Source organism: Lepeophtheirus salmonis, chromosome 1, assembly GCF_016086655.4.
Source record: "Lepeophtheirus salmonis chromosome 1, UVic_Lsal_1.4, whole genome shotgun sequence".
Taxonomy (NCBI): domain Eukaryota; kingdom Metazoa; phylum Arthropoda; class Copepoda; order Siphonostomatoida; family Caligidae; genus Lepeophtheirus; species Lepeophtheirus salmonis.
In genome coordinates this window covers 47329739-47340664 of record NC_052131.2, presented here as the reverse complement: position 1 = coordinate 47340664, position 10926 = coordinate 47329739, and the positions used below count along the sequence as shown (strand labels likewise).

Genomic DNA, 10926 nt, shown 5'->3' with positions numbered 1-10926 from the left:
AAGTCACTCCCCGTTTTTATGAGCACACTCACGCATAACAACTCAATACTTATATGTGTTCTGTACTCATAAATGAAAGAATAATAATAAGAGTTTGACATTTTTTTTATATGATCAGATAAGAGATGAGTACTTTAGTCTCTCAAGCACTCACTAATAAATGTTGGCTGTATGCTAAGTACGAAACGCCTGCGAGAATTAATTTATTTTTACATACCATCGTATATATTTTATTCAAATCTTAGCATATACTGAAAATGTAGATGAACTATGATTATAGTTGAGTAGTTTCTAATGAAAAAAGAGCGTGAAGAGAAGGCAGGAGCGAGATATATAGTATTGATGAATTAAGAACCTTCTTAATATCAGCTGGTTGTTATATAATTTTGGAGGGGAGAAAATGAATTACTGCTGTATAGTTGAGAAGCTTCTACATTTAAACTAGCATTAATGGAGGGAAAATATTATAATGGTATTTGAATTAATATCTATTTATTTTATTATGCATTTTTTTAAATGCACCAAAGATTGACGAGAATTCTTCTTTCAGAAATCTTACGACACCTATTAAATACTAATAATACAGAGCGCACAGAAAAAGAGTTTTTCTTTTTCGAATTTTTAAAGCTAGTTTTTCCATTACAAACTTCTCAATAATAATTATGATGTACATAAGAAAGCAATAAACAAAACAAACAGAAACAGTGCTATATATTTGATGCTACAATATGCTCACGCCTTCAATATTTATTAATACAGCTACATTGCTTGTTTTTTTAATACAACAAAATCCTTTATTCAATTATATTTGTAAAGAGTACAATTTATACTATGATATGTAATTTATAAATTTTGGGCAAAAATATTCTTATAGATCTCATTGAATGGATAGTAAACTAGAAGAAAAAAAAATACACAAATACTAAATACATAGACACACAAACAGGGCAAGCCTGATAAAATTAAAAAGCAATAAATAAAATAAAGAAAGAGAGGACACACAGAAGCAATAAAAGAAAAAAAAAAAACAAAGGAATGATATCACAGTGTACTAGTTGAAGTTCATAAAAATAGGATTGCCTGTTGTTTATATAATTCAAACTTGTTAAGAGCCACCTTTACTATTTTATGAGAAGGGTAACCATTATTATATCCAGCACTGGAGATCAATGCTTGGAGTTCAATAATTAATTTAGAGGCCACACGAAGTGTTTCGCTTGTTCCCTTACAACCATATAGGAGTTCATGTGAAGAGGGACTCCTTTTTATCTTCTTAGTCAACCCGTTTCCCATTTTATTCAACAGCCTCTGCTACATTGTTATTTCTTAGATCAAAAATGATATAGATCAGGGATTACCAGATATAACTCTGTATAAACGTTCCATGCCATATTTACGCAACGACATTTTTAATTCTTAGATCAAAATATGGCATACATCAAGATGCACACTGCACAGTGACTGTTTTTCATAGAGAGAAACTTTTTTATTATATATATTTAAATTATATTAACATTCAGGAGTAGTAGTATTTTGCCACAAAACTGCCCCACTCTCCATCATTCTATAAACAAACTCATGCACATATTGAGGTAAACAAGGCTCATGCCCCATAAATAATATATAGGTAATACCAGCCTAAATATACTTGATTCTTTAAAAAAATATATACTTTTGTTTAATTAATTTTCTTATTCACCAAAGGGATCCTGATTTAATTAAAAAAAAAAGTCTTCAAAGTATATCCAAGGTAATATATATTATATATAATTTTATATCCGAAATAAGGTTACCCAAATTTTTAACTGATAAACCGAATATTAAAAAAAAATTAAATGGTACAATGTTTTACCCATAGAATCCTCATATTTGTAACAGGGATACAATAGCTCTAAAAATGGCATGGAACGACGTAGCTCAATGGACAAAGCGCCCGGGAAAAATTATTCACATTAAATCAATATGTGTAGGTTTGCAGATCAGTTGTTCCTAAAGAAGGAAATATGCATGATGTTAATGGAGTTTCAAGACCATTCCTAGGTCAGACGGGATAATTGTAGTACTATAATATTTACCTATACTAACTCAATACAAGTCCATCTGACCAGTTAAAGGAATTATAAAAAAAAAGAGATCAATTTGGACCTAACCATATCCCATTTAAAAAAAAATGGCTTGTACCTCGCCATAAATAATATAAAAGTCCTCAAACTTTTACAAAATTAGTTTTTGACTCTCCCCAGTAGAAAATATATTATTTTTCAGAGGGACACAAATATGTACCCAAAAACGGGTCAGTCTAATCAACATTATATGTACATACATATAAATAAAAATACATTTTGGAATCATGCAGAATGCACACTACTAAAATCTATTTTCATGTATGTAACAGGTTTAAATGCATACGCAGAAGGCTTATTATATCATATTTGATTTGTATTTTTTTGCAAAGTAAGCAGGACTTGAACAAAGTAGAAGTAACATTTTAAAACAGGTAAGTTAATTACTACTTAATAAATTAGTCCTTTAAAAAACAACAACTTAGTATTTAGAGGTAGGTAAAACAGAAGCAAAGCATTAAAAACATAGGTAAAAGAAGTGGAATACTGCTTGTGTACTTGTATGTGAATGGCTCTACTAGGTTATATATATTTTGATAATTATAAATTGGTTTCCTTTTTCTTCTTCCAAAGTTGAAGGACACCATGGTTTTATATTATGTATGGCTTACAAAATGATGGTATTTTTTCTTTCTGTAAATAAGAATATTAGATACTAGCGGTAGTATGGAATTATTAAGCGTCAACAAACATACACATTTTGCTTTAATAAGATAACTCCTCGACAAATCCTGGGCGTTACTCTCCGTTTTTCATAGACACACTCAAAAGTAACTAGTGATGTAAATCGTGTGAATTTTTTAGCAGGTACGTTTATTTTTTGGAATTGGTAATCTGAAAAATGAATTTTCTTTTCTTTAGCAGTTGTCATGTTTATTTAATTGCTGAGAAGTCAACTTCCTATCCAAAATATATGCTTGTTGGACTCAGAGTAGAATGGGCGATCGATATCGGAGTAATTCTTGCCAATGTCCTTGTTTATTACCTTTCCCTCTGTAGCTTCTAGCCCAACCCCTTCATACAATAAATAACACAGTTACAACTGATTTACTAGACTTCATTTATTTAATTGATTAGATATTTGTACATAATTATTTATCAATCAATCACCTAAAAGCAAGCAATCCCCCCCTCCTCTATCAGCACTATTCCCATGGGAACTTGCTCTCTCGAGCCCACACCCATTCCTTCCTTGTAGCTGATCTCTTCCAAGACATTCTTCAAAGTGTCTGGGTTACCATGTTGATTTTCAAGAACTACAAGCAAGTTTGAGTAAAAAACCTCGAGGATGATGGTTATCCTGATCAATTTGAAGTGAAGAAGTCGGAAGGAAAATACCGTTATAACACACATGATAACAATATCGTCAATCCAATTCAGAATATCATCAACAATAACATTGGACTGTCCATGAGGGTCATGGTTCTGGTGATTGGGATCTCAATCTTCATTTTGAGGAAGCTCTGGATGGATCAGTTACACAGGGGGGAGTCATACATCTTCTAGAAGGTCCTCCCCAGGCCTCGAAGAAGACCCAGCAGTGGCTATCTGAGAATCTGGCCTGTTACTTTGAAGAAGGTTATCTGGGCCCTAGCTCCTCTGATGTTAATCTGCTGGACTTTAAAAAAAAAATATAAGATGTGGCTGAGAGGGAAACAAATATATTAAGAAGGATTTTCTCATTGCCTCCATCATGGACGCTATTAGCAAGATACTGAGAGAGGAAATTTGGAACACCTGCCCGTGTGCCTGTGTCCGGTACCACATGGAGAAGCTGGTGGCTGCTGATATAAATTTTTTTCCGTTAAATAGAATACGTATAAATAAATATCCTCAAAAAGTTGCAATATTTTTAGAGCGGATATGTAGAGTTTTGTATACAGTTAAAAATTGGCGTCAATATGCCACCCTGTATGAATGTTGCTTTTTAATCATATCGATAGAATCTAAGAAAAGAACATATTTACTTAAGTATGTACAAGTTTTGTCTTATTTCTCTTAAGAAAAAGAATCAAAAATCTTATACATATTCAATGTTCTACATAAGAGAATAAGAAGAAATGTTGCTTTAAGTTAAGTTGTTTTAATTAGGCCAAGTCGGTCAAGGTCAGGATCAAGTTTTTTGGTCTCATTATGCTTAGCCCTCTAACTCTACCTAGACGTAGAAGTCCCAGGGATTTATGTCGGTGGAGCTAGAGGACCAGATATTGACGTCCGAGAAAGCTGGGACAATGGTTTGGCCACATTTTGGCACCATACGCCAGCAGAGAGTCCTTTCAGAACAAACATAGAGGCCCAGCTGCAACCTTGTTCATTCACAGAATTTTTGAGGAGGTCAGTATTGACAGTCTTGAACTGCCTGGTATATCTTCACGTACAAAGACGTACAGAGCAATACAGAGTAATAATGTAAAATTAGAAAATCGATATATTTTCCTCATCATTAAGTAAATGTAAAGGGAACAACATTTTCTAGGTATAAATTATAATTTGAGTGGATCACATAAAAACATTCAATGAGTCGTAATGTAGCGAGCAGCCCACAAGGCCATCGGGCCCGATTTAATAGTGGGACCAGTTTAATAAAAAAATACGTCTTATATTGAATAAATGTGCCTATGAACCGAGAAATAGATGCACTGTCGCCTGGAGTTGTTTAGCCCTACGATATTTTATAATAATGATCCATTAGAAGGTAACTCGGGTTTACCCCGGAGCAGTGCATACAGCTACTGGACAGTGCACATATTTTTGGCTCTTTGCTGGTCTAGTTCTCCTTTGCTTGGGACGGAAGAGCAAGGACGGTTGAAGTTGTACTAACTCTAGAATACGCGGAAACCATGATGGAGACAGGGTTCTTACACTTCTTAATTAGGCAAAAACTATTTTTGAAAGAAGTACCCTAAGTACAAATATGATATTTGTTCATATGTCTACATACATGTGTACTTATAACTTTGTATATTATGAAATTGCAAAAATATTTAAAATAATATACAAGGCAAGTGCACTTGTTTTTCTACCGGTTATTTTGAAAATGAGAGTATGTATACAAGTAAGTATACACGTATGTGCGTCATTACAAATGTTTTCCTACAAAATAAAATCCAGATATAATGATAAATATAATGACAGGAATATCTAACCTTTTTCCTTAAAAGGCTAAATTACACATTTTAATTTATTCATTGAGACACAATGGTACTAATTTTAACTCAATTTAGTCTGGATTCGGTCGGTACGGAATTGACTATATCACAAAAAAAACTTTTAGTAATATAACCAAACATACCTAAAGACAAAAATGTTAGTTTGTATTAGCCTTGAAGTCTCGAATAGTCCAGTATATACGCCCAGTAAAATTAAAAACCGATCTAGATTTATCATCAATTAAATGTAAATATAACTATATATTTTACATTGATTTATGTTTTGGGTGGGAAGTGGATCTCATAAAAACATTGAATGAGTCGTAATGCGACGAGCTGGCTAGAGGGTTTCGGATCCAATTTAAATGTAGCGTCAAATTCATAAAATATTTATGACGACATAATTATGCAACTTTTCGTATTGTTGTCTTTCAAAATGTAGTCATTTCATTTGTCTCTTGCCCCTCTGTTCTGGAACCTACGCCTGGCCTAGAGCCATAATTTGATTATTAAGATATTATGTTCCTTCCGGAACTGACCTTTCAAATAATATCTGTTTATGTACATATTGTTATTATATACCTGACTGAATTAATCAAATGGAAGATAATTATTAGACCCGTCCTATCAGTTTAGGGACTATTCCTAAAGACTATCGCTCCTTCCTTATTAAAGAAAGAAGAAATAAAGTTGATTGACGTCATCAAGGACGGAACTTTATAAGTTTTTAGGACTGATATGCAGGACTGAACTGGAATGGACCAAGCATGAACTGCTGTCTTCATTCCTAAATAAGGACTAACACAGCTCTAATGATAACACCAAAAGAGATTTATAAATATATATAAAATGTAGTAATACAGATTTCAAGGTGATTTTTTACGTAGGTATTCTTTCTGTAGTCAATAACAAAATCTATAACTGGAATTTGTTTGCCATATATTTACATCCTTCATTTTCAGACGTTTTTTATTCGTGATCTTCAGGCATTTAAATACATTTGTCATATCTGGCCGAGAACATAAAATTGTGGCTATACATAATACTCCAGTTGATATCATATTTTTTTATTAAAAAAATGTGAAATATTATTTAAAATATGTTTACAATATTATAGTCATAGTTGCATAAAATATGTCCTGCTGGAATGTAAAAAATAAAAGAACCCGAAAATGAACGTGGTCAATCTGACAACTTCATAAACGTATAGGAGGTGAACAGCTTAGCTGTCATCACGTTTTATTGAATCAGCTGCAATCAGCTGATATCATTAAAAAATTATATTGAAATCCCAATCCTTATATAGCAAGGACATATAGGCTTAAATTACTCCGATGTCGATCATCAATTCTACTTTGAGTCAGACAAGGACTTACACTCAAAACATAAAATTATGGCAATAACTTACACTCAAGTTTATACTTTTTTTTTTATAGAATATATATGAATTGGAAATATTATTCAAAATATGGTTTTAATAAACTCGTTATAATATAAAACAGCTTAGCTGCTATGACGTTTTATTACCTCACCTGCAAACAGCTGTGGGAAGAAGGAAATAAATACAAAATCCACCCCGGATTTATCAAGGACATATAGATTGAATTACTTGGATGTCAATCTCCAATTACAGGGTGTAGATTTTGTGTTGTAAGAGGATCTGTTGTTTAGTCGTTCAACTGCGTCCCAAACACAGAAGTCCATTGGGTTGAGGCTCAGTGAGCTAGGAGACCAAACACTGGTTCCAATAAAGTCAAATTAATTTTGACAACCAGATCAACGTTTTCTTTACAGTGCACCCTTTATTTGTAGATTTGTATTCATGTTCATACTCTTCGGGGTTCTAGAGACAAAATACCTGCTTAGGTTAAAGAAGTTAGTAATATCAACAGTGTCTCGTCAGGTGCAGATCACAAAAAGGACACTACCTTTTCCACAGTTGTGGTATAAATACATCACTGATCTATACCATTTTTTAAACATACGCTAAACACGTCTGGCTAACAACCAAAATAGCAAACAACGTCCTACCTGCACATGTACAGCTGTTGCAAGCACTCAAAGTTCGTTGTTAAACTACAGCTGGATGCAGAATAGTCTAAGTCTTACGAGGATATACACTTATAAATCCCAAGGAGTAAAGCCTCAGTGTTACTCTCTGTCTTTGATGAACACACGATCTAGTTGTTATATTATATTCTACTTCTATTTTCTGTCTTTAAGCAATTAATAATAATGATAACAGCTTTGGAAATGTAAGTTATTTTTAAAGACATTCTGGTTGATACGTTTCACTTCTTTCCTTCTACAGCAACATCTTTCATCTTCCAGAGTTTTTGTCATTACTCAACGTGTGTCCCACATCTTTGTTTTTGTATTTTGGATCGTAACGTGATCTCCAAGAATCAAAGGGTTTCGATTTGTAGAGGTGTGATCCTAGTATTTTTCGGATGAGAGTTCTTTCTCTCTTTTTTCTCCAAAGTCCTCTCAAAGTCGGAAGGCGGCATGCAAGTATAGACAATGGGCAATGTTGGGAACTGAGTTCTTTGTGAGTTGCCAAATACCCAAAGGCTGGACAGAGTCCGCCAGATCTGAGTGTATTTCTCCATTCCAGGAGTGATGAACGAAATGAAGCAAAGTCATTAGATTTCTTGAGAATCATTGTCATGAATTTGACGGTAGCCTCTGTATGCCCGTTGGATTGAGGTGAGTATGGTGATACAAGCTCATGTTTAGTGCCTAAATCTTTGCAGAAGTCCCCTAATTTAGTCCGGAATTGTGGTCCACCGTCCGTTCGAATATGAATTGGAAGCCCCTTATCTTCAAACCACGTCAACGTGATATCAGTGACTGACTTAGTTGAAGTATTTCGTAACAGACTAATGAGGGGCCATCCTGAATAGCGGGCCACGACGACGAGATATGTTTTCCTCTGTTAGACCAGAAAACACCGTTTCGAAGGGCCTAGACGCTGAAGATTGTTGCAGTGATTCTTTAGCTAAAAAAGGGCCTAGCTCTTAGCATGAACTACAGCTTGATATAAACCGTTTCTTTTATTTTGACAATCCATGCCAAGAATGAAAAGCCTTAGCTCTTTCACGAGTTCTTCGAATGCCTTGTTGTAACATATGGTGCTCTTAGCAGATATGCTGACGGCTTGAGGAGGTAACCACAAAGCGATGTGCGTGATAGACTATTAAGTTAGTGCTTTCATCCATGCTGAGAAGATCCCACTGTTTGGAGAAGAATCTTGCTGTATGGGAATGAGGGAGTTGTTTAGGATTCATATTTTTCATAAGAACTGATTTCACTGCTTGATATAATATATCATCTTTGCAGGCATTTATTAGATTTTCAATATTAAAACTTCTGGTTGTGAAGCACTTAATGCACGAAACAGATGTAGTTCCCGTCGTCGATACAGTCTTACGGATGATAAATTCATTTGGAGAGACTTGAGGAAAAGATTCAGGTATAATCCTCAGTTTTTGTAGACCAGATCATGAAAGGTTGGCCTGACCTTGGATAATCTTCAGCCTCGAGGTATGGAGTGACGTGATCGATGGATAAAGTTTTCACTTGGATCGTCGCAGTTTTGATTGGCTTGGCCTTGTTCTGCACGGGAGATTTAGCATAATGTAAGCATATTTTCTATAAATTACCCTTCCTTTTGTATTTCTTATACGTCTGATTTTAGCAGGACATTCAAAATGTCAGTGAAATTTATTTGACTCGCTACTCCATAGTATTTACGTTTTAAGTTCCGGGTGAAGATGATGCTTCTTGTTTGTGGTCTGATTTTGTTGTTGTCGTTGTCAACTTACAACGTTTCTATTGATAGACGATTATATTGATAATAAGACTAATATATTCTATACAAAGGTACATTCTAATATTATATACATACATGTTTAATCTTTCTATGTGATGACCTTACAATATAGTAATCAAAAATAACTGTTCCAGTGTCTTTCTATCATTGAAACACAGAGAAACATAATGAAGTCTTTATCAATTGAAACAAATGTAAACTAGAATATATGTATAAAGTAGTGTAAAACTATTGTAGTTGTAAAAATCAGACGCAATTTCGTTTTTTCGCAAAGAAGTTAAAAGGAAACACTCCCATTTAATACTAATTAATTTCAATTGCTCACTTACTTAAGAACATGACTTGAAAAATGTACTATTATAGTACAAATACATATTTTATGATCTCCAATTGTACGTACATATGAAGTATCAAAACATATCTGTGTATTATGAATAATGAATGCAGATACAAAAACATCAAATCAATGTACACGTATATTGTCCCTTTGTGTTTATAATATTATTGCCGGTGTAACCTTTGCCAAATTTCTTTTGGAATAACAAATCACTTTGAGGACTGGTTTTATCCTGAAGGAACTTTTAAATAAATATATATACTTCATTATAGAATTATTACTTCTTAGGACACACATATATAAATTAAACGTTACTAGTTTTATCATTCGGGAAAAATTAGTCGCAAAAATTATGTTTGTACATAAATATATACTAGCAGAGGGTGCCCCCGTCACAGGGCTAAGTATTGAGGAATAGAAACAAAGAATGAAGTTACAAAAAAGAGACAGAGAGAGGGATGGAGAAATACACAGAGGAGAAGAGAAGAGAGAATAAACAGAGTTAAATAGAAAGAAGAAGAGCTTTTATTTCAGTCAAAAATAAGCTCTTAATGATCTTAGAGTGCCCAAAAAATAACATAGGAACATGTTTTGGTATTTTATAAGTCTACTTGCTCATCGTCAGACTGATCTGTTTGACCTTTTTGGATTTCATGTGCGATAACACCAAAAACAGACATTTAAATATATATATTTTGGCGTGGTACTGCTAAACATAGGGCGGATCTACATTTTTTCGGATCTTTAGACGTAAATATTCGAGTAAACTTCGAGCAACCAAACTTTTTAATCCAGATCCGAAATCAAAATTAGGTGAATACTTGTCTTGAATTTAATGAGGATTTTACGCAATGTCCAGACGTAAATAAAAAATGATACGGATTTCGGTCACATTTTTTTTTACTACTGACTTCAAAACAATAAATAACACAATGCTTTAACTATGTATTAAGACATAATTATTCGAATTATTGGCATTATGACATTGGAAACTTTGTTACCTATACTTAATCTAGCAACTTCTCCTCCTAAAAGAAACAGAAAAAAGTGCCAAAATCAGTTTGGGGTTAGTAAATTCTTCCAACTGTACAATTATTTCAATTTTTTTGGATAACTGTTCACGGCTCAATAAGAAATCACTCAAATCCAACCAGTGAATATTAAGAGCACTAATTAGAGGAAAATGATAAAAAACTTCCATAGATTACAACCAAATACAGTGTAAATTTTTGTGTTAGTGAGACAACACCGTTTGGAATAACCTGGGTCACTGCATTTACACACTAACGGAAAAATATACAGCTTATTTTGTTGGCAGCTGTTGATGTTTCTGCTTCTTTTCTCCTAATTAGTGTTCTAAACGTTGATTCGTTGAATTTGAATTAGCTAAGCTGTGAACAATTCTCAACAACTATTAAATAATATTTCCATAATTAGAGAGAATTGGCTAACTACCAACTGATTTCATTCTTTTTCGGAGGTAAA

General features: G+C 33.5%; 1 long non-coding RNA gene across 2 annotated transcripts; it reads right to left on the bottom strand.

Annotated features, from left to right (window-relative positions):
* Positions 1 to 202: 202 nt before the first annotated feature.
* On the bottom strand, positions 203 to 9752 carry LOC139907595 (uncharacterized). Of its 2 annotated transcripts, XR_011784308.1 has the most exons (4): positions 9180 to 9752; positions 6805 to 9134; positions 2819 to 2957; positions 203 to 2756 (listed from the first exon to the last, which is right to left on the bottom strand). It is a non-coding gene; the product is annotated as an uncharacterized lncRNA (long non-coding RNA). The 2 variants fall into 2 exon arrangements; XR_011784307.1 differs by having other exon boundaries at positions 2819 to 9134.
* Positions 9753 to 10926: the final 1174 nt, after the last annotated feature.